This window comes from Lithobates pipiens, unplaced genomic scaffold (assembly GCF_037356315.1).
Source record: "Lithobates pipiens isolate NorthernLeopardFrog02 unplaced genomic scaffold, aLitPip1_a1.2 Scaffold_16, whole genome shotgun sequence".
NCBI classification, from domain to species: Eukaryota; Metazoa; Chordata; class Amphibia; order Anura; family Ranidae; genus Lithobates; species Lithobates pipiens.
The window spans coordinates 80,819,100-80,843,294 of record NW_027507748.1 but is presented as its reverse complement, the minus strand read 5'-3'; the positions used below and the strand labels follow the sequence as shown (position 1 = coordinate 80,843,294).

At 47.7% G+C, this 24,195-nt stretch overlaps 1 protein-coding gene across 1 annotated transcript in view; it reads right to left on the bottom strand.

Annotated features, from left to right (window-relative positions):
* The window catches only part of BTG3 (BTG anti-proliferation factor 3), a 48,552-nt gene extending 34,424 nt beyond the window's left edge, over window positions 1–14,128 (bottom strand). Inside the window, exon 1 of the mRNA XM_077480056.1 lies at window positions 13,963–14,128. The gene's annotated coding sequence lies outside the window, so the exon portion shown is untranslated. The remainder of the gene's footprint in view (window positions 1–13,962) is intronic.
* Window positions 14,129–24,195: the final 10,067 nt, after the last annotated feature.

Sequence of the window (24,195 nt, the reverse complement as noted above, 5' to 3'; positions counted from 1 at the left end):
AGACCTCTGCGCAAATGCTGTGCGACATAAAAAATTGCAACAACTGCTATTTTATTCCCTAGGGTCCCTGCTAAAATATATATAATTTTTAGGGTTTCCAAGTGATTTTCTGGCAGAAAATACAGGACTTTTACTTGTAAGTAACAAGTGTCAGAAAAGATTTAGTCTTTAAATGGTTAAACTGAGAACTCTACACATAGAGTTGAGTTCATTCATTCAAGTGTAAACATTATATCTCTTTACTCTTTTCTTGGCAGACTGCCCAGAGAGGAGGAAAGTCTTCACTAAGGGTCGGTTCACACAGGGGCGACCAGTCAGGCGACTTAGCCGCCTGACAAGTTGTGTCCCGCTCTATGCAATGGAACCGTTCTAATCGGAGCGACTCAAGTCGCTCCGACTTAGAAAAAGGTTCCTGTACGACTTTTGGGGCGACTTGCATTGACTTCTATACAGAAGTCATTTCACAAGCCGCCGCTAAAGTCAGATCCCGGTCGCCTGAGGCAGTCGCGCTGCAAGTCGTGCTGCCTCAGTGTGAACGGGCTCTAAAGTCTCAGGCAACTTGCATTGACTTCTATTACAGAAGTCATCTGCAAGTCGCGCTGTAGTTATAAATCTGCCTTTTTATTAGCACAATCGGCTGGTGACGATTAAAAAAATAAATAAAAAAAATGGCAAATATTGCCCGATATATCGGTCGACCTCTAGCGGAGGCCCGGCAAGAAGAACCGAAGAGGGGGACAAGACCCCCAAAGTCGGAAGAAGACCCCCGGACAGTGGCGACAAAGAAGAAAGCCGGGCTCCTCCGCTAGTAAAAGAGCAGAAGATAGTGGAGGAGTCCCCCCAAGGCAGAAGAGAAGACCACCAGAGCTGTCCAATAAATTTTAAAAACTTGTGTTGTGTTTTTTTATTTACACTTTTTTCGCCAGGTGAATGGGTAGGGGTGTATGGTACCCTATACTCATTCACATAGGGTGGGGGGTGGTCAGTATCTGAGGGTCTCCTTATTAAAGGGTCAATCTCGCAGATGGAGGCGGCGACATTGACTTCCTGCGCTAGTCCCGTCTACCTGGAGCCACGTTCAAAATGAAAGGACTTTTCTCCATGCATGGGCAAGTCCGTTCATTTCAAAAGTCCGGCGAACTAGCGGACAGACGGGCGCATTGCCCGCCGGACAATTTTGAGTTAAAACTTCTAAGGCGGATAGTCCGATTGCGTGTACGCGGCATTAGTGTCAAAGCCTAAAAACGTTAAAGAACTCGCTTAATTTGACTGCATCCAGAGAATAGCCATTCGCAGCTGGATGATCACTCAAGTTGGACAGTCCCTCTCTCACAAGGCCTAGCAGCCAACTTGGTGCTTACTCAGGAACAAAGTCTTTGCCACAGACGTTGTTGCAGAACATGTAGGGAAACTAAACTTGAAACACTTGTAGGATACCTGCATCTTTCATCCTGCTTGGCGATATCCACAAGACCGGATTCTCTCGGTTACTTCAGCCCTTCCAGGCTCTTGTTAAGAAAACCAATCCGTATGTGGCGTTCTTCTAAAAAGAGTCCTCCCCTGGGTCTCTCCCAAACCAGATACGGCACCCAACCACCTCAGAATCCTCATTTAGTTTCCTTGCCTCGGGTTTGCCAGCCCCTAGACATCAAAGTCGGTTGGATCCGCACCCCAGGCCGTAGCCTTCCTGGTTGGCTCGTCAGGGGGACCAGGACAATGTAATCAGCACATCATACTGGACCGGAACTCCAAAGTACGTGATGTCCGTGAGCGCCCCTCCCACTGGGCTGGCTCAGAGAGTAACCCAAGCGCCTGACCAGACCATAGTTCCATGCCTGCCAAAAGAGACAGTGCCCCCTGTGGCCAGGCTGAACATCTCAGTCCAGTCAGACAGATGCAAAGGTCCAATTTAGACAAATATACCCAAACTGCAGTTTAGGCAACTTTAATTTTAGAAAAAAAAAAAAAGCTTCAGGAGCCGCAGCTAAAATATATAAATCTATATCTATATCTCACACACACTGTTTGTCCAATAACATTACATTTTTTTCATCTGATGCGCCGTGCCCTCCCCATCTTTTTTTAAAATAATGTTGATGGAAGCTGATGTAAACTGTTGTAAAATTGATGATCATCAGTTTTTTTTCCATAGAGATGCATTGATGCCTTTTTTCAGCCGCCAATCCTGTTTAACTTGTACATAAATGATACAATATAGTTGGGATGGGAAAAAAAATGCAAATCGCAAAATCGAGTGCAAAAATCAAAACTCACAGCAAAAAGCACTGCAGAAACACATCAAAAGCAAACTGCATAGGTGTGTATGGAGCCTTATGCTGGGCACATGGATCAATTTTTAGACGAGAATATTCAGACGTATTTGGTTTGTACATTCAATGGATGAATGTTTGAAATTTTCACTTGTTTTTAAAATGAATGTAATTTCTGAACGAAAACCACATACACTGTCTGAAAATTCCTTTGACCAAGAAGTCTTCTATTTCCAAATTTTCCCATCACTGTGGTTGAAAATTAACATCGATTTGACCCCACTATTAGAAAATCCAACGAATGTTCAGAAAAAAAAAAAAAAAAAAAAAAAAAAAAGTAAATTTTAAGAAGGAAGACTTTTTTAAAGATTACCATTATCGGCGGCAGGAGAGGTGCCACCCCCCCCCCCCCTCTGGCCGCTTACCAGAGCCGTCAGTAGCAGCAGAGGCAATCGGGACCTGTCTGGTCTGTGGTATTGGAGACAAGTGAGGATAAAATGACTTCTGTATAGAAGTCAATGCAAGTCGCCCCAAAAGTCGCACAGGAACCTTTTTCTAAGTCGAAGCGACTCAACTGTTCCGTTGCACAGAAAGGGACGCGACTTGTCAAGTGGCCTGATGAGTCGCCCCTGTGTGAACCGGGTCTAAGAAAAATAAAATAATCCACCACACACATTATACAGGTGGTTTTGCACACAGAGCAGCTCAGACCCCCCTCCTGATTGCCCCCACAGAAAGCAGCTTGCCTCCATTTAGACACAGAGCTGTGGATCAGACATGCCCACTCTTATTGGCTTACTGAATTTCATTGACAGCAGTGGAAGCCAATGGTGCTCCAATACTGTCTCAATCAGTCAGGAGACCCAGGACAGTCTCGGCCAGCCAAGGCGGTCCTGCTCATTGATGGGCTGAGATAGGTAATTTGGGGGGGGGCTTGGCGCTGCTGCATACAGAAACTTTTAGCCTAATGCGTTGATATTTAAAAAATAAATACCTTCTGACTTTACAACCACTTTAATGGGGGATTCACTGGGAGGAAATAAACAAAATACAGCACAGTGAAGAGACTTATGATGTGATATGATAAAACATAAAAATCATTAAATAAAAATAAAAAAAAATAATAACAAAAACATCTGATCCTCCTGGGATCTTAAAAGCACAAAATCCATCGATCGTAACAGAATCAAAATGTAAACTGACAGATTTTTTTTATATGATAAATCTCCCCTGAAGTCTGTGTTTGTGACTTTAAAGAGGAAGTAAACCCTGATGGGTTTACTTCCTCTTTTTTTCCCTGCAAAGGTAAAGCATAATGGACTACTATGCATCGCATAGTAGCTCATTATGTGTCACTTACCTGACACAGGAGCCAGCGATGTCGCCGCTGATCCCTGTAGTCCGCCACATCCATCTTGCTGGTGGCGTCTCGCAGCTCCGACCAATGACAGCGGCGAAGCCGCGATGACGTCACTCCCGCACATGCGCACGGGAGTCGCATCTCGCAGCTCCGCCGCTGCCATTCGGCGAAGCCGCGATGACGTCACTCCCACGCATGCGCACGGGAGTCGACAAATTAGGCAAATCCATTCTTGGACTTGCCGCATTTAGTGCGCCTGCGCGCCGCTGTCTACGGCGCATGCGCCGTAGACAGCGGTGCCCATTTTCGGGCAAATATCTCCTAAACCATATAGGTTTAGGAGATATTGCTTGGACCTACAGGTAAGCCTTAATCTAGGCTTACCTGTAGGTCAAAGTGGTTTGAAGGGGTTTACTTCCTCTTTAAGGCAACAAAAATAACTGCACTGCCGCCAACCCGCTGGGACGTGGGGGGTTAGTGATTGCAAACAATCCTCACCCAGAGAGGGGAAATGACGGTACTTGATGGAAAACAAAAAACTTGACAGGTGCAGATAAAAGAAACTGTGTTCCTAAAGTCACTCACTGTTAGTAGATGGACTGCGAGACTAGGACGCCGCGAGATACAAGGATGGAGGCTTTTGAACTAAGTGCTAACAAGCTGGAAGGTCCCTCAGTCCAGTGAATGCGGCACCCATGGTTGACAAAGAAGGTCAAATTTCAATTTGTCTGACCACAGAACAGTTTTCCACTTTGTAACAGACTATTTTAAACGTGTTTGGCCCAGAGAGGGCGGCAACATTTCTGGATCATGTTCAGATACACCATCTTTGCATGAGCTTTAGCTTGCTTTTTTGGATATGACAAACTGGGTTCAGCAATTTTTGGAAGTATTCCTGAGCCCATGCAGTGACATCACAGACTAATACCAGTTTTTAATTCAATGCCTTCTGAGGGCCATAAGATCACAGGTATCCAATATTTTGTTTTGGCCTTGTCCCTTCTACACAGAAATATTTCCAGATTCTCTGAATGTCTTGATATTGTGTACCCAGGAGGATGAGCAACATTATTCTGAAATTGTTGGACATTTGCCCATCTTTACCTTTCAGACACTCTAAGATTTGTTTTTTCCCCCTTTTATATATCCAGTCACGCTACTGACCTGTTGCCAATTAACCTAAATTAATTGCAAAATATTCTTCCTAGGGATGTGTGTGTGTGTATGTGTTATATATATATATATATATATATATATATATATATATATAAAAAACACACGCAATTTTACTGTGCTTACAGAGGGTTTTTCATGGGTCACATGACTCAAAAACCGCATTAAAACACAACACTGTTGTGTTTTTTGCCACTTTTTCAATGCATTTGAATAGGGAGCTTCGATCTTGTAGCTGACCAAATATGCAGCAAGCAAGATTTTTTTTAACACCGCAATGGACAAGTGTGAAGACAAACATAGAATTTAAAAGGGATACATTTTTATTGAAAGCGATTTAAAAACTCAAATATATATAATTTTTTAAACAGTCCATTTTGGTTTTTGGCCAAGTACATGTTGAAATTTTGTTTTGGGTCCAGAATCCCTTTTGGTGCACCGCTTGTTCTTCCAGCTCTTCCTTGTTAGTACCATTTACTTTGCCAGCATTATGTTGACCCGGTTCAACTTTGAGTCGTGTTGCAGCCATGATTTGTTTCCTAAAATGGTACATTTTCTCAGTTTAAACATTTGATACATTTTCCATGTTTGATTGTGAATAAAATATAGGTTTATAAGATTTGTAAATCGTTGACTGGCCTCAAGTGATACACCAAGATGAAACAAATCCTCCTACATAAGTTGTACCTGTTTATCTGCCGTCTGCTCTTCGCTACATAATTCAAGAAACAGAATTTATACAGCTTGTCTAAGCTTCCAGACAGCAGGGGGGGGGGGGGGGGGGAGCTGAAGTTACTCTGCAGAGCTCATTGAGAGCTGACTGAAAGGAAGGGAGACACCCCACAAGAAAAGAGCTGAAACTGTCAATCACAGGTTGCATGCTGGTGCTCCCTTTCCTGTCACTTTTTTCCTCTTGGTGTCAGGAGAACTTGCCAGAAGGTACTCCTGCATAGGGCTGCAACTAACGATTATTTTCATAATCTATTAATCGTCCGATTATTTTTTCGATTAATCGGATAAAAAAAAAAGGGGGGGGGGGGAGAAATTATATATATGCGCACGCACACACACACGCACACACACACACACACACACACACACACACACACGTGTCCCCCCCTCCAGTATAGATGACACATTCCTCCCCTCTCACAGCCCCACCCCCTCTCAGTGCTCCCCTCCCCCCCCCCCCCTCCGGTGTCTCTGGTTTTCTCACCCCTTCATGGTGACAGCGGCTCCTCCTCGGTGGGCCGGGGCAGTCTCAGTCCGGACCCGCCACACGTGACTCGGCCGACTCCTCCAAATGGAGTGAAGGGCACCCCGAAGCTGGGAGATGGATGCACGCATGTGCAGAGCCCAACCTCCAATCACGGCAGCGCTGGAAAGCGGGGAATGTGCGGGAACAGAGGAAGAGGACGACGGGGGGGGGGGGGGCGCGGGGGGGAATGTGCGGGGACAGAGGAAGAGGACGACGGGGGGGGGGGGGGGGGAGAGAGAATGTGCGGGGACAGAGGAAGAGGACAGAGGAAGAGGACAGAGGAAGAGGACAGAGGAAGAGGACAGAGGAAGAGGACAGAGGAAGAGGACAGAGGAAGAGGACAGAGGAAGAGGACAGAGGAAGAGGACAGAGGAAGAGGACAGAGGAAGAGGACGACGGGGGCTGTGCGGGGAAAGAGGAAGAGGACGACGGGGGGGGGGGATGTGCAGGGACAGAAGAAGAGGACGGGGGATGTGCGGGGACAGAAGAACTCCGTGACTCCTCCAGAATTCATTCACTTGGGCTGACAGGCTGAACGCCGTGCTGGGGGTGACGTCAGCGTGCAGCTCTCCGCCGCCGGGTGTACCAAGATGGCCGCCAGCTCCGAAGCTAGGCCGAAGCCGCGGTCTTTCCTAAGGCGGTGGCCCGTTCCGCGGATCACATGGTGCGGACCAACTAATCGATAATGAAAATCGTTGACAATATCGATTAATCGTATCAGCCCTACTCCTGCAAATAGCAGAGGAACATGGCAGCAGACAAAAATGACAGTACTCTGGATTGAGACAAGTACACACTATAAAGCAATATGCTTGGACAGATTGACCCCTCTATGATTAAGCCCTAGGTGGGGCAATACATGTCAGGAGGGGCCTGGCCTACGGATAGAAACTGTCTACAACTGGCTAAATACAATAAACCTAACACTGAGATTTCCATAATTCTGGCCTTGTTCCTTAATTTTACTAAAATGAAATGTGGATATGGATCATGCCCATTTAGGCTCTTTCACGCTGACCAGGTCCGCCAGTTAGGTGGATCCGATCGGATTACCCTATGCTCTCTATGGAGCAGACACCTGCCAACATCTGATCCACTAAAAACAGGTGAATGGGGGATCCATTCCCTATACATCTGGCAGATCAGATAACAGTCAGATGTAAAACAAACAGGCGGTCCATTTCCATTCAACAACCTCAGAGAACAGAGGGCTGTGCCCGCTTTGCATCAGTGGAGCAAACAGACCTGTCATCCGACTGCTTAATGGGGATCAGCGGAGAGATCTCCACCTGAGCGGGCAGATCCGCTGGTGGGTTCATGCCGGTGTGAAAGAGGTCTTAGTGTAACGGCAGCACTTAAAGTGTCTCCTGACAGAACAGATTCTGCACACCCAGCCCTAAGTAATAATATCCTTCACAACCAAGGCTTCTCCAAGATAAGGACGTATTCAACTAAACAAGCCAAAAATATCAAGCATTAATCACTGGTGTGAATGGCAATCTGAGGGGAAAAAGAATAAAATAGATGACACACAGGCTGCCATTTATCAACCCTTACCACAAACCCCATCTAGGCCACATACTTGAGGCATGACAGGACAATGAATAATTGCAAATAAATAGTAGGGGGTGGTGTGGTGCGGTGAAGTATTTTAAGTTCCATACAGTTCCAGTTCCATTGCTGCAGACACTAAATTAAAAAACGTGTGCTTATCTGATGACTGATGGCCTCTGCTGGCAAAAATATGGAATTTATAACTTTTCACAGTTGGGAAATGATCCACATCAAGCATATAAATATGTACTATTAGCAATGTTTCACAGTTGAAAGGAAACTTCTGTTCATAATCAACAGAACCAGGAAACTCCAGTAGGCACCAGGGCCTTTTCTACCAGCACAGCGAGTAACGGCCCAGTCTGCTTATTCCACTCCCACAAAATCCTATGGAAATGACATTGTGTTACTCTACACAAAACCTAGCATGAAAAAATAAAAACAAACAATAAAATAAAGCTACAAAACGCCCTACATTGAACTGCTCCACCCAGTACCCTATAGTGCAATGTTGGTATCCATCGTTTGACAAAAGGAGACGCCACCATTGCACGATGGGTCAGCCAGAGATCAAAACAGAATGTGCCCAGGGGCACAAAATCCTTGGATGTACCAAAAAAGTGTTCTTGGCAGCTGGGGGTGCATTACAGTGAGCCAATTACAGTGAGACTTAACATGTTATACTTCCCTGCTCTGTTGCAGTGGATTTGCACTCTCCTGTCCCCTCCCTCCTGTTGCGTACCCCCACAGCAAGCAGCTTGCCGTGTCCATTCAGACACAGATCTGCGGCTCCGCCCCACTTCTATTATTGACTGACTGCAGCAGGAGCCAATGAGGGGCGTGCTGGACGAAAAGATATTCCTACAACAATCACTGGGGCTGGATGGACCTCAGGTAAGTATTAGAGGGGCTGCAGCACACAGAAGGCTTTTTATCCTAAAGTGTTAACAAAAAAAACGACTTTACAAATAAAAACATACTTACCACCTCTGTGCAGTTGGTTTTGCACAAAGGCCCCTCTTCGCTGCTTCTGTCCCTTCCCTCCTGTCAAGTGCCCCTCAGCCAGCAGCTTGCTATGGGGGGGGGGGGCACCCAAACCGAGTAACAGCTCCGTGTGTCCATTCAGACATAAAGCCCAGCCCCGCCCCCTCTCCCTTGGCTGGCTGACTGAGGGTCACGGTAGCCAATGGCATCAGTGCTGTGTCTCAATCAATCAGGAGGAGAGTCCCAGATGGCTAAGACACCCGTGGATATAAAACCTTCAGCCTTTAGGACCACTTTAACCACTTCAGCTCCGGACCAATAAACACCTTAAGGACCAGAGGTCTTTTTGCAATTTTGCACTGTGCTGCTTTAACTGGTAATTGCGCGGTCATGCAATATTGCACCCAAACGAAATTTGCGTCCTTTTCTTCCCACAAATAGAGCTTTCTTTTGATGGTATTTGATTGCCTCTGCGATTTTTTTTTTTTGCGATACAAATGGAAAAAGAGCGAAAATTTTGAAAAAAAAAAAAAGATATTTTCTTCTTTTTGTTATAAGAAAAATCGAATAAACTAAATTTTAGTCATACATTGAGGGCAAAATTTATTCAGCCACATGTCTTTAGTAAAAAAAATGTCAATAAGCGTATATTTTTTGGTTTGCGCAAAAGTTATAGCGTCTACAAACTAGAGTACATTTTCTGGAATTTACACAGCTTTTAATTTATGACTGCCGATCTCATTCCTTGAGGTGCTAAAATGGCAGGGCAGTACAACCCCCCCCCAAGTGACCCCATTTTGGAAAGTAGACACCCCAAGGAAATTGCTGATGGGTATGTTGAGCCCATTGAATATTTATTTTTTTTGTCCTAAGGGATTGAATAATGACAAAAAAAATTTTTTTTTACAAAAAGTTGTCACTAAATGATATATTGCTCACACATGCCATGGTTATATGTGGAATTGCACCCCAAAATATATTCCGCTACTTCTCCCGAGTATGGGGATATTACATGTGTGGGACTTTTTGGGAGTCTAGTCACGCACGGCACCCCGAAAACCAATCACCACCTTCAGGATTTCTAAGGGTGCAAATTTTTGATTTCACTCCTCACTACCTATCACAGTTTCGAAGGCCATAAAATGCCAAAATAGCACAAAACCCCCCAAAATGACCCCATTTTGGAAAGTAGACACCCCAAGCTATTTACTGAGAGGCATGTTGAGTCCATGGAATATTTTATATTTTGCCACAAGTTGCGGGAATATTACAAACTTTTTTTTTGCACCAAGTTGTCACTAAATGATATATTGCTCACACATGCTATGGGCATATGTGAAATGACACCCCAAAATACATTCTGCTGCTTCTCCGGAGTACGGGGATACCACATGTGGGGGACTTTTTGGGAGCCTAGCCACGTACGGGACCCCGAAAACCAAGCACTGCCTTCCGGATTTGAATATAAAATGCTACCAAAAAACCTGTTAGCGATGGCAGGGATCAGGCCTGACTCTGCGATCGCTGCAGTTATGTGTTTAGTGTTTTGTAAGTGACAGTGATCGATCGATACTGCACTTGGGTGGGCTGGGCAGAGGGGCAAAACGCAGGTGCCAGCAGGTATCTGGGCTGATCCCGCTAACAATGCGTTTTTTTGGAACCCTAAACTGCTGGGGACGCTAGTATAGATCTGATCAGATCAGATATTGATCTGTTCAGATTCTATACCACTACGGGAGGTGTATGCTTTGCGTGTGGGTGTTAGCGGTACTGGCACTAACCTAGCGCTGCCTGGGGCGACGCAGACCCTGACCCTAAAACCTAATTGATATCACCCGCCGGGTGATCAGGGGGTTAAACCTTTATTGGGTAATAAATTGTGGGTGCCCTGATGCTATAAAAAACAAACTAACCAGAGTCACCCGTAACACTTATACGGTGATCAGTGGTGAAAGGGTTAACTAGGGGCAATCAGGGGGTTCAAAGTTTTATTAGGTAGTATATGGGGTCCCTGGCGCTATATAAAAACCTGACGGGGAACCTAAATAACTAACTGGCTAACCAGCGTCACCAGTGACACTTATACTGTGATCGCTGGTGAAAGGGGGTGAAAGGGTTAACTAGCAGCAATCAGGGGGTTAAAACCATTATTGGGTAGTATATCGGGGTACCTAGCGCTATAAAAACCTGGCGGTGAACCTAAAAAAATAACTAGCTACCTAGCGACACTAATGCAGCGATCAGAAAAACGATCGCTTAGTGACACTGGCAAAAGGGGGTGAAAGGGTTAACTAGCGGCAATCAGGGGGTTAAAACCATTATTGGGTAGTATATCGGGGTACCTAGCGATATAAAAACCTGGCGGTGAACCTAAAAAAATAACTAGCTACCTAGCGACACTAGCGACACATGCAGCGATCAGAAAAATGATCGCTTAGTGACACTGGCAAAAGGGGGTGAAAGGGTTAACTCTAGGGGCAATCAGGGGGTTAAATCTTTATTGGGGGGTGATAGGGGGCTACCCTGGACCTAACACTAACTGTCCTGACAGTTTTTACTGTCACAACTGACACTGAATGCATTGATCAGTAAAGAAATGATCAATGCAATCAGTGACACTGTGACTGGGGGGGGAGGGGGGTTTGTGTGCCTGTGTGTACCTACATGTCAGTGTAGTGTTGGTGCACACTTACTATTAGTCTTCTCCTCGTAGTCCGGTCAAAAAGACCGCCCCGAGGAGAATGACATCACTTCCTCCTTCCTGTGTAAACAATACACAGGGGAGGAAGCTTCTCATTGGCCAGGAGCGATCCAGAGGGGGTGGCCGAAAACCAACGGCCATCCCCTCATCACGGAGCGCTCCTGGACCGAACTGGACCGCCGTAAACAGCGGGAGGGGGTCCGATCGGACCCCCCACCCGCTGGAAGGCAATCACGTAAATCTACGTGATTGTGCCTGCCTGTGCCATTGTGTTGATGTACAATGGCAATACGGCGGTCCTGAAGTGGTTAAGGAGTATTTGTTTGTGCTGTGCCCACTGGGAGTTTTTTTTTTTTGCTGTGCCCCGAGCTGGGCTTAAAGAGGTTGTAAAGGTAAATGTTTTTTCACCTTAATGTATTAAGGTGAAAAACATCCAACAATACCACCCCCCCCCCCCCCCCCGACATACTCTTCGATGCTCAGCCTGGCCGTTTATTGGCTACAGTGGATGGATTGAAAGCAGTTCAGCCATTAGCGCACGGTGCCATCAATCACATCCAATGACGCAGCGCGCCGGGGCTGAGTGATACAGTGAGCAGCTATGGCCTACGGCTGTATCGCGGGAGCGTGCCCACAAACACTCCACACCATGTGAGAGAGCTTGCATAAAGGTGTTGAGTCCTTGTGGGGGGGAGGTGCGCAGAGACAGCTGCTGAGGGACCCCAGAAGACCAGGTTCAGGGCCACTCTGTGCATAATGAGCTGCACAGTGGAGGTAAGTATAAGATGTCTGTTATTTAAAAAAAAAAGGGAGTAGATCACCTGTCAGATATGAATTGCTATGTCCTAGTTAGATACATAGTAGGTAAAGTTGAAAAAAATAAAAATAAAAAAAAAATAAAAAAAGACAAAAGTCCAACCTATGTGTGTGATTATATGTCAGTATTACATTGTATATTCCTGTATGTTGCAGTCGTTCAGGTGCTTAGCTAATAGTTTCTTGAAACTATCAATGCCCCCCACTGAGAACACCTCCTGCGGAAGGGAATTCCACATCTTTGCCGCTCTTACAGTAGAGAGCCCTCTACATAGTTTAAGGTTAAACCTCTTTTCTTCCAATTTTAATGAGTGGCCGCAAGTCTTGGTAAGGAGTTAAGGAGATTCACTCTCGGTTTCTCCTGGTAACCATTCTAAAAGTGAAAGAAAATCCCCAAATTTTATTAGTCCCCAGAACTGAAAGGGAAATCTTATAGGGATACTAGTTCTGGTGACAACCAGGAGCTTCCTTATTTTGGAAGGATTTCCACTCACTTCCCATTTTGGTTATAGGACAGGAAATGAAAGGCAATCTTCCCAATGGCAAAAATACTGACATTGCTGCCAAACATGATAAGGAGTACTATTTTAAATGCATTATATGACCTCCTCACCCTTGTTTTGCCCCCTAAAAGCCCGCATGACTGCCCATGGTTGGTACAAACCCCCACCATCTCTGGGTGTGCAGTCCTGCCCACTAAGGGCTACAGGAGGTAGAATTCTTTCTGCATTGTGAATCAAAGCATTGCAGCATGTACATAACCCTGTCCTGGTGTAGCCTAAAAACCACTTGCCGACCAGTTGCGTACCTGGTACATCATCAGTATTTAAGGGGGTTGTACTGAGTTGATGCCTGCAGGCATTACCCGGGTACTGTTTTTTTATTTTTTATTTTATTTTTTTTAGAGCCAGTGTTCTGCCATACATCATCCGTCCATCGGATAGTGTCCGCCCCGTACTGCACAGGCGCAGCACGGAGCAGAAGGAGATTCGGAAAATCTCCAAAGATGAACGGCGCCTGCGCCGTGAGTCGAGGTGCTAGCCCCATCATCCAAGTGGACATAGGGCTGTAAATATTAGAGGGCCGCTCGCCACGCTTTGGGCACGGCCTCGCTCGGCTCTTTTTATTCTATGTCCACTTGGATGATGGGGCTAGAACCTAGATTCACAGCGCAGGCTCCATTCATCTTCTCATATTTTCGTAATCTGTGTGTCCTGAGTACTGCGCATGCGCGGTACACAGCGGACACTATCCGATGGGGGACACTATGTGATAGGACACCGGCAGATGAGGGATTTGGGATCTTACCTCCCAATCCCAAGTGTAAACTTAGCCTAAAGCAAAAAAATAAAGTCTAAAAACAGAAAACGAATGCAGCCACCATATCCAAGGCCTGGCAAGGTGCAATGTTCCATTGGTGGAATGGCGCCGCTCACAATTCGCACTGATTAGCGGTACGCCGGCCGCCATGTTTTGAGTCATTTTTTTCCCCCCACGCTCCATAGAGATGAATGGGGCAGCCGAGTAAAACTTCCAGAGATAGATTTCCAGTTTGTGTTACCTGACAGGTGCCCACAGCATTCCAGAATCCAGCTTATTCCAGACTAAACCTGATTGGTTGCTATGGGCAACAACTCTTTCTCAATGTGCAAGAAAAAAATCTGACAGGGCAACCATGAATGTATGAAGCTGATCAGCCAATCAGAAAACAGGGCAGACTTGGTTGCTAGGGGCAACAGTCCCACCTTTCCTGCATTGTTCACCTAGTGTGAGAAGTTCATAGAAGTCTATGAGAGAGTGATAGAAAACTTCCCCCCACCAGCACGGCTCACTCTCTCCGCCTTACCCCAAGTTGCCCTCATGGAAGTCGGACTCCGCTGCTCGCTGCCCGGGAATAACAAGATGTTGCCGAAGCTCTCCTCCTGTCTCAGCCGCGTCCGGTCAGCTCCCGCCTGCCCTCCCGCTCGATGACGTCAAGCGGCCATCTGAGGGGACGCGCTCAGGTGCAGTTGCTGGTTTGTACCGCTAGAGGCCGCTGCCAGGACTCGCTTTCACCCAATCGCGGGTCGGCTGAGAAAACCGCGGATGCCATCTTTATTTTGGGCAGAGAGCCAATAGCTGGAGGTTAGCGAGCTGCATTGAGTGAAATTGTAAAGGAAAACTACTGTTTATAAACACAGATTTATTTTCACATGTGAAACACAGAAGCTGAAGACAGAACCTGCATTTAAAGTGGTTGTAAACTCAAAAAAAAAACCTTGTAAGACAAAGGCATAAAGAGCTAATATGCATCACATACAAGCTCATTATGAATTACTTCCCTTAGATCGAAGCCCCCGCAGCGGTCCCCGCACACCGCTGTGACACGTCTCTCGGAGATATTTCCCGGGTTCGTGGGCTTTGGCGCTTTCATTGGATGGAGCCGCGATGACATCACTCCCGCACATGCGACCATGGCATGGCTGCTGAAGAAACCGCGCGTTTCTTCAGTGCTCGTGCCGATGATGTCGGCGCAAGCGTTTATGGTAAATATCTCCTAAACCGTGCAGGTTTAGGAGATATTTATTGTACCTACAGGTAAGCCTTATTATAGGTCTTTTTATAGGTTTAGCTGTAGGTACAAGTGGTGTAACAGGGTTTACAGACACGTTAAAGCTAAACTTTATAACAAAAAAATGTCAACTTCACATATTCAATCAAGAAAAGTTTTTAAAAAAAATGTAAATTCTGCAAACTACTTGAGTAGTAGTGAGAAATTATCCTTCACTTACACCTCAGATCAGCCCCAAATCATGCACCTTCACACCCCAGATCACTGTCCCCCCCCTGCAAATCTGCCCCACCACTGTAACCCCCTGCACATCTGCCCCACCACTGTAACCCCCTGCATATCTGCCCCACCACTGTAACCCCCTGCACATCTGCCCCAACACTGTAACCCCCTGCACATCTGCCCCACCTCTATAGCCCCTGCTCTTCTTTCCCACCACTTTAACCCCCTGCTCATCTGCCTCACCAATGTTCCCCCTTTCTCATCTGCCACACCACTGTACCTCTCTGCACATCTGTTCCATCACTGTACCCCCATGCTCTTCTGTCTCACCACTAAACCATCCTCTTATCTGTCCTAACACTGAACTTATCTGCTCATCTGCCCCACCACTGTACCTCCTGGACATCTGTAACACCTCTGTTCCCCTTCCTCTTCTGTCCCACCAATGTACCGTATTTCTTCTCTGCCCCACCACTATCTGCCCCATCTCTGTACCCCCTGCTCTTCTGCCCAACCATTGTAACCCCCTGCTCATCTGTCCCACCAATGCACCTCCTTTCACATCTGCCCCACTGCTGTACCCCCTGGTCTTCTGTCCCACCACTGAACCCCCTTCTCATCTGGCTCAACACTGAACCCCTCCCCCGCTAATCTGTCCCACCGTTGAACACCCTTCTCATGTGCCCTAACACTGACCCCCCCTGCTTTTCTGTCCCACCACTGAACCCCCTTCTGTTCCCTCCCACTACTGTACCTCCTGCACATCTGCCCCACCACTGTACCCCCTTGCTCTTCTGTCCCACCACTGTAACCCCGCTGTTCATCTGCCCCATCAATGTACCCCTTTTCTTATCTGCCCCACCACAGTACCTCCCTGCACATCCGCTCCACCAACGTATCCCCATGCTCTTCTGTCTCTACTGAATCACCTTCTCCTCTGTCCTAACACTGAACCCATCTGCTCATCGTCCCACCCACTGTAACCCACCTTCTCATCTGCCCCACCAATGTACCTCCTGCACATCTGTTTCACCTCTGTACCCCCTGCTCTTCTGCCCCACCTCTGTTCTTCCTGCTCATCTATCCCTTCAATACACCTCCTTTCACATCTGCTCCACTGCTCTACCCCCTGATTTTCTTTCCCACCACTGAACCCTCTTCTCATCTGCCCCAACACTGAACCCACCTGCTCACCTGTCCCACCACTATAACCCCCTTCTCATTTGGCTAAACACTGTACCCCCCTGCTCATCTGCCCCATCACTGTACCCCCCTTCTCTTTTGTCCTACTGCTGAAACACCTTCTGCTCATTTTCATCTCTTCCACCATTGTACCTCCCAGCACATCTGCCCCACCGCTGGACCTCCTGCTCTTCTGTCCCACCTCTGAACCCCTTCTGCTCATTTTCCCCAATGGTATACCCTCCTGCTCATCTGTTCCACTGCTGTACCCTCTTCTCATACATGATGTGCAGAGTGGTGAAAGGAAGCAGGGATGAGACACATCTACCTGTCCTGGCACACTCATCCTGCTGACCCACCTCTCGCATCCAGCCCACGTGCTTGTATGTGATGTATGTGATGTCACCTACAAGCATATGGAATGGATGTGCAATGATGAGCTGAGGTCAGGGGTATTTTCTGAAAGCAGTGTGCCTGTGTGCAGGATCATAAGTTGGGCCCCCGCAGCTGAGAAAAAGTGCGGCGCTCAGTGGCACAGCAAAAGTTGGGTGGGGGAGCAAACAAACTGAAAAATACGGAAACCCCCCCCCCCCATAAATTGCAGCCTCACTGTGCCCATCATTTGCAGCCTCACTGTGCCCATCAAATGCAGCCCCTGTGCCCATCAATTGCAGCCATCGATTGCAGCCATTATGCCCATCAAATGCAGCCACGGTGCCCATCATATGCAGCCATTGGGTCCATCATATGTAACCACGTGTGCCCATAATATGCAGCCAGTTGTGCCCATCATATGCAGCCACTGTGCCCATCATATGCAGCCACTTGTGCCCATCAAATTATGCCACTTGTGCCTGTCAAATGCAGCCACTTATGCCCATCATATGCAGCCACTTGTGCCCATCATATTCAGCCATTATGCCCATCAAACGAGGCGGTTTAGTGTTAAGAAAGCAAATACTCATTCGCCTTTCTAACACAGCTGAATGACCTGCGAGCGCCATGCATCTATCTATTGGTGCTGGGGGGTGGCAGGAGAGAGGGGGAGGTGCCTGTGTGCCCTTATGGATGCACCGCCACTGGTAGTAGGTGATGCAAAGGTTCAGGAATAATTTCAACAAAGTTCCCAGAAGCTCAACAGTAATTCCACAAACTGTCACCTGATTGTGGTTTTCTCAATCAGAGTTAAATCCCTTCTTTCTGAGATTGGTAGTGGCAACCAAGTGAGTCATCTTCCTCCAGATGGTGGACGGGGCTAGCAGGACTGTGAATGGCTTTAGCAGTGGCCAATGACAGTCCTCCTCCTGAAAACAGGGACCGCTCCCCCAGCAGAACTGCACCCAATCTCTTCTCTTCCCCATCACAAAAGCTATGGGCCCCCTCAGTGCAATTGCGGTGGGGGCAATTCTGAAATTGGAATGCATTAGTGTCTCTCTGACACTTCCCTGTGCTGCTCTGCTGATGGGGAGGGACTCGAGTGCTGGTGTGCTGTCGAGAAATGTCCCCCCCTTCGGATAGTGTCCACCCTATACTGTGCTTGCGCAGTACAGAGGACAAAGGAGACGCCGAACGTCTCCGAAGATGAACGGTGCCTGCGCACTTAATAGTACATTCTGCCCTGAGTCCAGGTTCAAGCCATCCATTCCACCATCCAAGTGGACATAGAGTTAGAATAAAAATATGCCGGGCAAAGCGAGGTCATGCCCGAAGCGTGGCAAGCCAAGCGAGCCTGCGAGGAGCCCTGTTACAAAGTGCTCTTTTACAACATCGGCAGCGTGTGATATAATGTACTATTAAATGCGCAGGCGCGTTCATCTTCTGAGACTTTCGGCGTCTCCTTTGTCCTCCGTACTGCGCAAGCACTGCGCCTGCACAGTATAGGGCAGACACTATCCGATGGGGGGACTCTTCTCGTCAGAACACCAGCAAAAGAGCCTTTGAGTGCCCTGATTTAGTCTGTAGGAAAGTTATAGTCCACAAACTATATATATATATATATATATATATATATATATATATATATATATATATATATATATATATATATATGAAAATCGATTAATCCTGATGTACTGACTTGCCTATCTCATTTCTTGACGCCCGAAAATGTCAGAACAGTACAACAGTACCCCCCCAAATGACACCTTTTTGGAAAGTAACCATCCAAGGTATTTAATAAGAGGCATGGCAATTTTTTTAAATTGTATTTTTTTGGCACAGTTTCTTGGATAATGAAGAAATAAAAAAAAAAAAAGATTCACAATTTATTTTTTACATACTCGTCACCAGTGCAGTACAGCGTAATTATATAACTGGTGTGGCGGTGATCAGACAGGGACAATGACTGGTGACAGTATGTAAAAACAAAAATAATAGTAATAATTTTTTGATCATTTTCTTAAATATTTTTGTATTACTTTTTTTTTTTTTTTTTTTTAACGATTTTCTTTTCTAACAAACTGTGAGCAGAGCAATAGTATACAATATTAACACTGTACTACTCTGGGGAAGTGATCAGGGTTTTACATTTTTTTTTTACACGTTATGATTGTTTATACCAGTGAATTTCACTGGTATAAGCAACCATTTTTACTGAATAAACTGGTTTATTTAGTGTCTTTTGTTGTGAGTGGCTGTAATTGGCCAAAGCTAATCACATGGTACATGTGGACTGTTATTTACCCTTTCTTTGCTATGTGATCACTGTGACCAATCACAGCTATGCAATGAAAAACAGGGATTTTTAGTTCACAAATATTGCAATACATGCTTAAGCTGGCCAACTGCATCACAGTAATCCCTCTTATAGCTAGTCCTATGCTGCTTTGCCAATGCAAATGCAACAGTGGGCACCATGCCAACATGGGGCATCAAAACACAAGGTGGGGAGAGCTCCTAAGTTCAGGTCTGGTCACTGACCTGCGTTACAACAGAGAAAAGATATACCTGTGTTCAAATCTTTTCTCTGTTGTAACGCAGGTCAGTGACCAGACCTGAACCTAGTAGCTCTCCCCCACATTGTGTCCTTATGCCCCATGTTGGCTTGGTGTCTACCGTATCATTTGCAGTAGCAAAGCAGTGTAGGACTGGCCATAAGAGAGATTCTTTTTTATGCAGTTGGCCAGCTTAAGCATGTATTTCAATATGTGTGGATTAAAAATCCCTGTTTTTCATTGCAAAGTTTGCTGGGAAGGGTATAGCAGTGTACAGAGGGTTCATCCAGAATTTGTAGTGTAATGCCTCGTACACACGGGCGGACTGTATGGCCTACTTAGTCTGCTGAAACACATTTCAGCGGACAGTCCACTCGTGTGTGGGCTTCAGCGGACTTTTTCAGCGTGCAGTACGGCGGACTAAGTATTTCGGAATGTTCGAAATACTGTCCGTCGTACTCGCATTTCGGCGGACAATCCGCCCGTGTGTATGCCAGTCCGCCGTACTTTTGAAATGAGCGGACTTTTCCCGCCCGGAGAAAAGTCCACTCATTTCGAGCGGTTCTCCAGGTAGGCAGGGCCCGCGAAGGAGACGTCGCTGGCCCCGCCGCCTGGTATAAAGGGGAACCCCAACGCCGAAAAAAATCGGTGTGGGGGTCCCCCCCAAGTCCACAACAGACCCTTGTCCGAGCACGCTACCCGGCCGGCCAGGAAAGGGGGGGACGAGCGAGCGCCCCCCCTCCTGAGCCGTACCAGGCCACATGCCCTCAACATGGGGGGTGCCTTGGGGAAGAGGGGGCCGCGCGGCCCCCCCACCCCAAAGCACCTTGTCCCCATGTTGATGAGGACAAGGGCCTCTTCCCGACAACCCTGGCCGTTGGTTGTCGGGGTCTGCGGGCGGGGGGCTTATCGGAATCCGGGAGCCCCCTTTAATAAGGGGGCCCCCGGATACCGGCCCCCCACCCTATGTGAATGAGTATGGGGTACAATGTACCCCTACCCATTCACCTGTAAAATAAAAGTACCAAAAAAAACACAACACACGAGATAAAATACTTTATTGCACAGCTCCGGGGGTCTTCCGTCTTCGGGGGTCTTCTCGCCGGACTCCTCCGCTATCTTCTTGTAGCTCTTTTGCTAGCGGAGGAGTCCGGCTTTCTTCCTCGCCGCCGGCCTCTTCTCCCGACTTCGGGGGTCTTGTCCCCCTCTTCGGTTCTTCTGCCGGGCCACCGCGCCTTCTTATAGCTCTTTTACAGGCGGTGGCCCGTTCTTCTTCTTCTTCTTCTTCTCCAGGAGATGTTGCCTCGACGATCTCTCCGGCCGGAATGCCAGGGACGCACTGCGCGGCCACTTATATAGGGACAAGGGGCGGTGTCACATGGCTTTATGTCACATGGGTTGGTCACATGGGTTGATGTCACATGGGGACTATGACATCGTAAGGGGGCGGGGTCACCATGTGACACCAACCCATGTGACATAAAGCCATGTGACACCGCCCCTTGTCCCTATATAAGTGGCCGCGCAGTGCGTCCCTGGCATTCCGGCCGGAGAGATCGTCGAGGCAACATCTCCTGGAGAAGAAGAAGAAGAAGAAGAACGGAAGGCGGCGGCGACAGAAGACCGGGCCACCGCCTGTAAAAGAGCTATAAGAAGGCGCGGTGGCCCAGCAGAAGAACCGAAGAGGGGGACAAGACCCCCGAAGTTGGGAGAAGAGGCCGGCGGCGAGGAAGAAAGCCGGGCTCCTCCGCTAGCAAAAGAGCTACAAGAAGATAGCGGAGGAGTCCGGCGAGAAGACCCCCGAAGACAGAAGACCCCCGGAGCTGTGCAATAAAGTATTTTATCTCGTGTGTTGTGTTTTTTTTGGTACTTTTATTTTACAGGTGAATGGGTAGGGGTACATTGTACCCCATACTCATTCACATAGGGTGGGGGGCCGGTATCCGGGGGCCCCCTTATTAAAGGGGGCTCCCGGATTCCGATAAGCCACCCGCCCGCAGACCCCGACAACTAACGGCCAGGGTTGTCGGGAAGAGGCCCTTGTCCTCATCAACATGGGGACAAGGTGCTTTGGGGTGGGGGGGCCGCGCGGCCCCCCCTTCCCCAAGGCACCCCCCCATGTTGAGGGCACGCGGCCTGGTACGGCTCAGGGTGCTCGCTCGCCCCCCTTTCCTGGCCAGCCGGGTAGCGTGCTCGGACAAGGGTCTGTTGTGGACTTGGGGGGACCCCCACGCCGATTTTTTTCGGCGTTGGGGTTCCCCTTTAAGTCCATACCATGCGGCGGGGTCAGCGACGTCTCCTTCGCGGGTCCCGCCTACCTGGAGACACGCTCGAAATGAGCGGACTTTCCTCCGCATGTGTGGGTGAGTCCGTTCATTTCAAAAGTAGGGCGGATAGTATGGCGGACTTAGTACGCCGTATTAGTCCGCTCAAAAAGTGGTGTGTGTGGTCAAGTCCGTTCATTCGAAAGTATGACAGACTGTCCGTCGGATTGTCTGACGGACTAAGTTGGCCAGACAGTCCGCCCGTGTGTACGCGGCTTTACTATGTGGTCACACCCCTTTGGCACCTGATAGTTTAAATACATGTACAAGCTGTTGGGGTTTGAGCACAAGCTTATCTTTTCTCAATCACAACTAGCAACATAATTGTATACAATGGATGCCATGAAGGAAACCATCCATCGTTTACAACTGTCATGTGATCTGCTGTGATTGGTCACAGCAATAACATGGTACTGGCAGAGGGCCGGTACAATGATCAGTCATGGGCTGTGTCTGGTGGACACAGCCGGTGACGTATCACGCTGCTGTGTGGCCCTGCGGCTGCATTTGAGACGTGTTGTGGGAGGAGGTCATATGACCTCCTCCCAGAACAACAGTGCTCCTGACCGGCTGTCATTTTACTATACGCCGGATGGGAAGGTGTTAAAGCCAAAAACTTTTTTTGCTTTAAAATAAAAAAGAGGTTTATACTTACCTGCTCTGTAAAATGGTATTGGACCTGTGCAGGTAACTTGGGACAGCCACAGTTAGGTTCAGTTAGGAACAGAATGTTGGTACATGTTATACATGTTACCAACTTTACTTTTTCAACTGCTCCATGCCTGGTCTGAAGTTATTCAAAGGGTGCGCATGAGGTCTATGCTACTAAAGAACTTGGGTCCTCAACCACAATTTGGGGTATGTGTAACATTACTACAGCAAAAGTTAATAAGTAGCTACAAGGAGAAACAGACACCAGCTATTGGTGTGGTTCCTGATAGTTGGCAGGTTCTCCAGTAGCAAGGAGGGCAGTGCTTGGACTCCCTCCCTAGCTGTCCATCTCCACAGCAGCAAGGTACGTCATATCCTGCCGCCCGTTAGCTGCTGGGATATACAGTGCCTTGAGAAAGTATTCCACACTCCTTGAGATGTTCTAAATTTTGTCATGTTACAACCAAAAACGTCAATGTATTTTATTAGTATTTTATGTGATAGACCCACACAAAGTGGCACATAATTGTGAAGTGGAAGGAAAATAATAAATGGTTTTCCAATTTTTTTACAAATAAATATGTGAAAAGTATGGCATGCATTTGTATTCAGCCCCCTTTACTCTGATACCCCTAACTAAAATCTAGTGTAGCCAACTGCCTTCAGAAGTCACCTAATTAGTAAATAGAGTCCACCTGTGTGTAATTTAATCTCAGTATAAATACAGCTGTGAAGCTCTCAGATGTTTGTTAGAGAACATTCGTGAACAAACAGCACCATGAAGGCCAAGGAACACACCAGACAGGTCAGGGATAAAGTTATGGAGAAGTTTAAAGCAGGGTAAGGTTATAGAAAAATATCCTAAGCTTTGAACATCTCACAGAGCACTGTTCAATCCATCATCTGAAAATGGGAAGAGTATGACACAACTGCAAACCTACCAAGACATGGCCATCCACCTAAACTGACAGGCCAGACAAAGGAGAGCAATAATCAGAGAAGCAGCCAAGAGGCCCATGGTAACTCTGGAGGATCTGCAGAGATCCACAGCTCAGGTCAGATGAGACCAAAATTGAACTTTTTGGCCTAAAAGCAAAATGGTATATGTGGTGGAAAAATAACACTGCAAATCACCCTGAACACACCATTCCCACTGTGAAACTTGGTGGTGGCAGCATTATGTTGTGGGGATGCTTTTCTTCAGCAGGGACAGGGAAACTGTTCAGAGATGATGGGAGGATGGATGGAGCCAAATACAGGGCATTCTTAGAAGAAAACCTGTTAGAATCAGAAGCTACAATGGAATGGTTTAGATCAAAGAATATTCATATATTCATTCAATATAGCCACCCCCATCTACTCTCAGCATGTCAAGGTCGGCCCGATCGTCCGACTGTCCCCGGAGGTTCCGCAAAGTCCTTGGTAAAAGTGCCAGTCGGCGCACGCGGGTGCGCGCACGCGGTTGCGCTGATGGACACACGCGGGTGCGCATTAACGCTGGTGGGCGCACGCGGTGCGTGCTGTTGCTGACGGGCGCACGCGGGTGCGCGCTAGTGATGTTGGGCACACGTAGGTGCGCGGAAAGGTTAGTGTGCGCGCGGGCGTGCGAGTGTGCGCGCGGGTGCGCGGCGTGACAGCTCTTGGCGCCAAAGGGGTTATTTAAAGGGACCTGTTACCTTGCCTCCTTGCTGTCCGGTCTACAGCGTTCCTGAAGAGACCCCCCTGTACCTGTCTGATTCCTGCTTACTCTTGTGACTCGGCTTACCCCTGACGACTCCTTGCTTGCTGCCTGCCTATGACCCCGGCTTGTCTGACAATTCTCCTGCCTGCTGATTCGGTGCCTTACCTGCCTGCCTGTTCCTGACCCGGCCTGTCCACGACTACGTCTAGCCTGCTGTTCCACTACTGTTCCTGCCTTCCAGTATTCTACTCTACCTGCTTGAAAATCTGCAGAGTGATCCGTCCTACAAGACTCCTTCCCCGCCTCTCCAGCGTGTGTGCTCCTGCAGCTCCTGCTTCCTGCTGACCTCAGTTCCAGCCTGCATCTGGTCCTCCTCAGTTCCTGGAGCCGGACTAGCCCTTGCACCGGTGTCCTGCTAGGCGCTTATGCCCCTTCTGCGCTGTCGAACCTCTGTCCTCTCTACCAGGAGTTCCTGAGCCAGAGGAATACGAGTTGCCGCTCCCAACATCCGTGGGCTCAACCACCAGGTACGTGA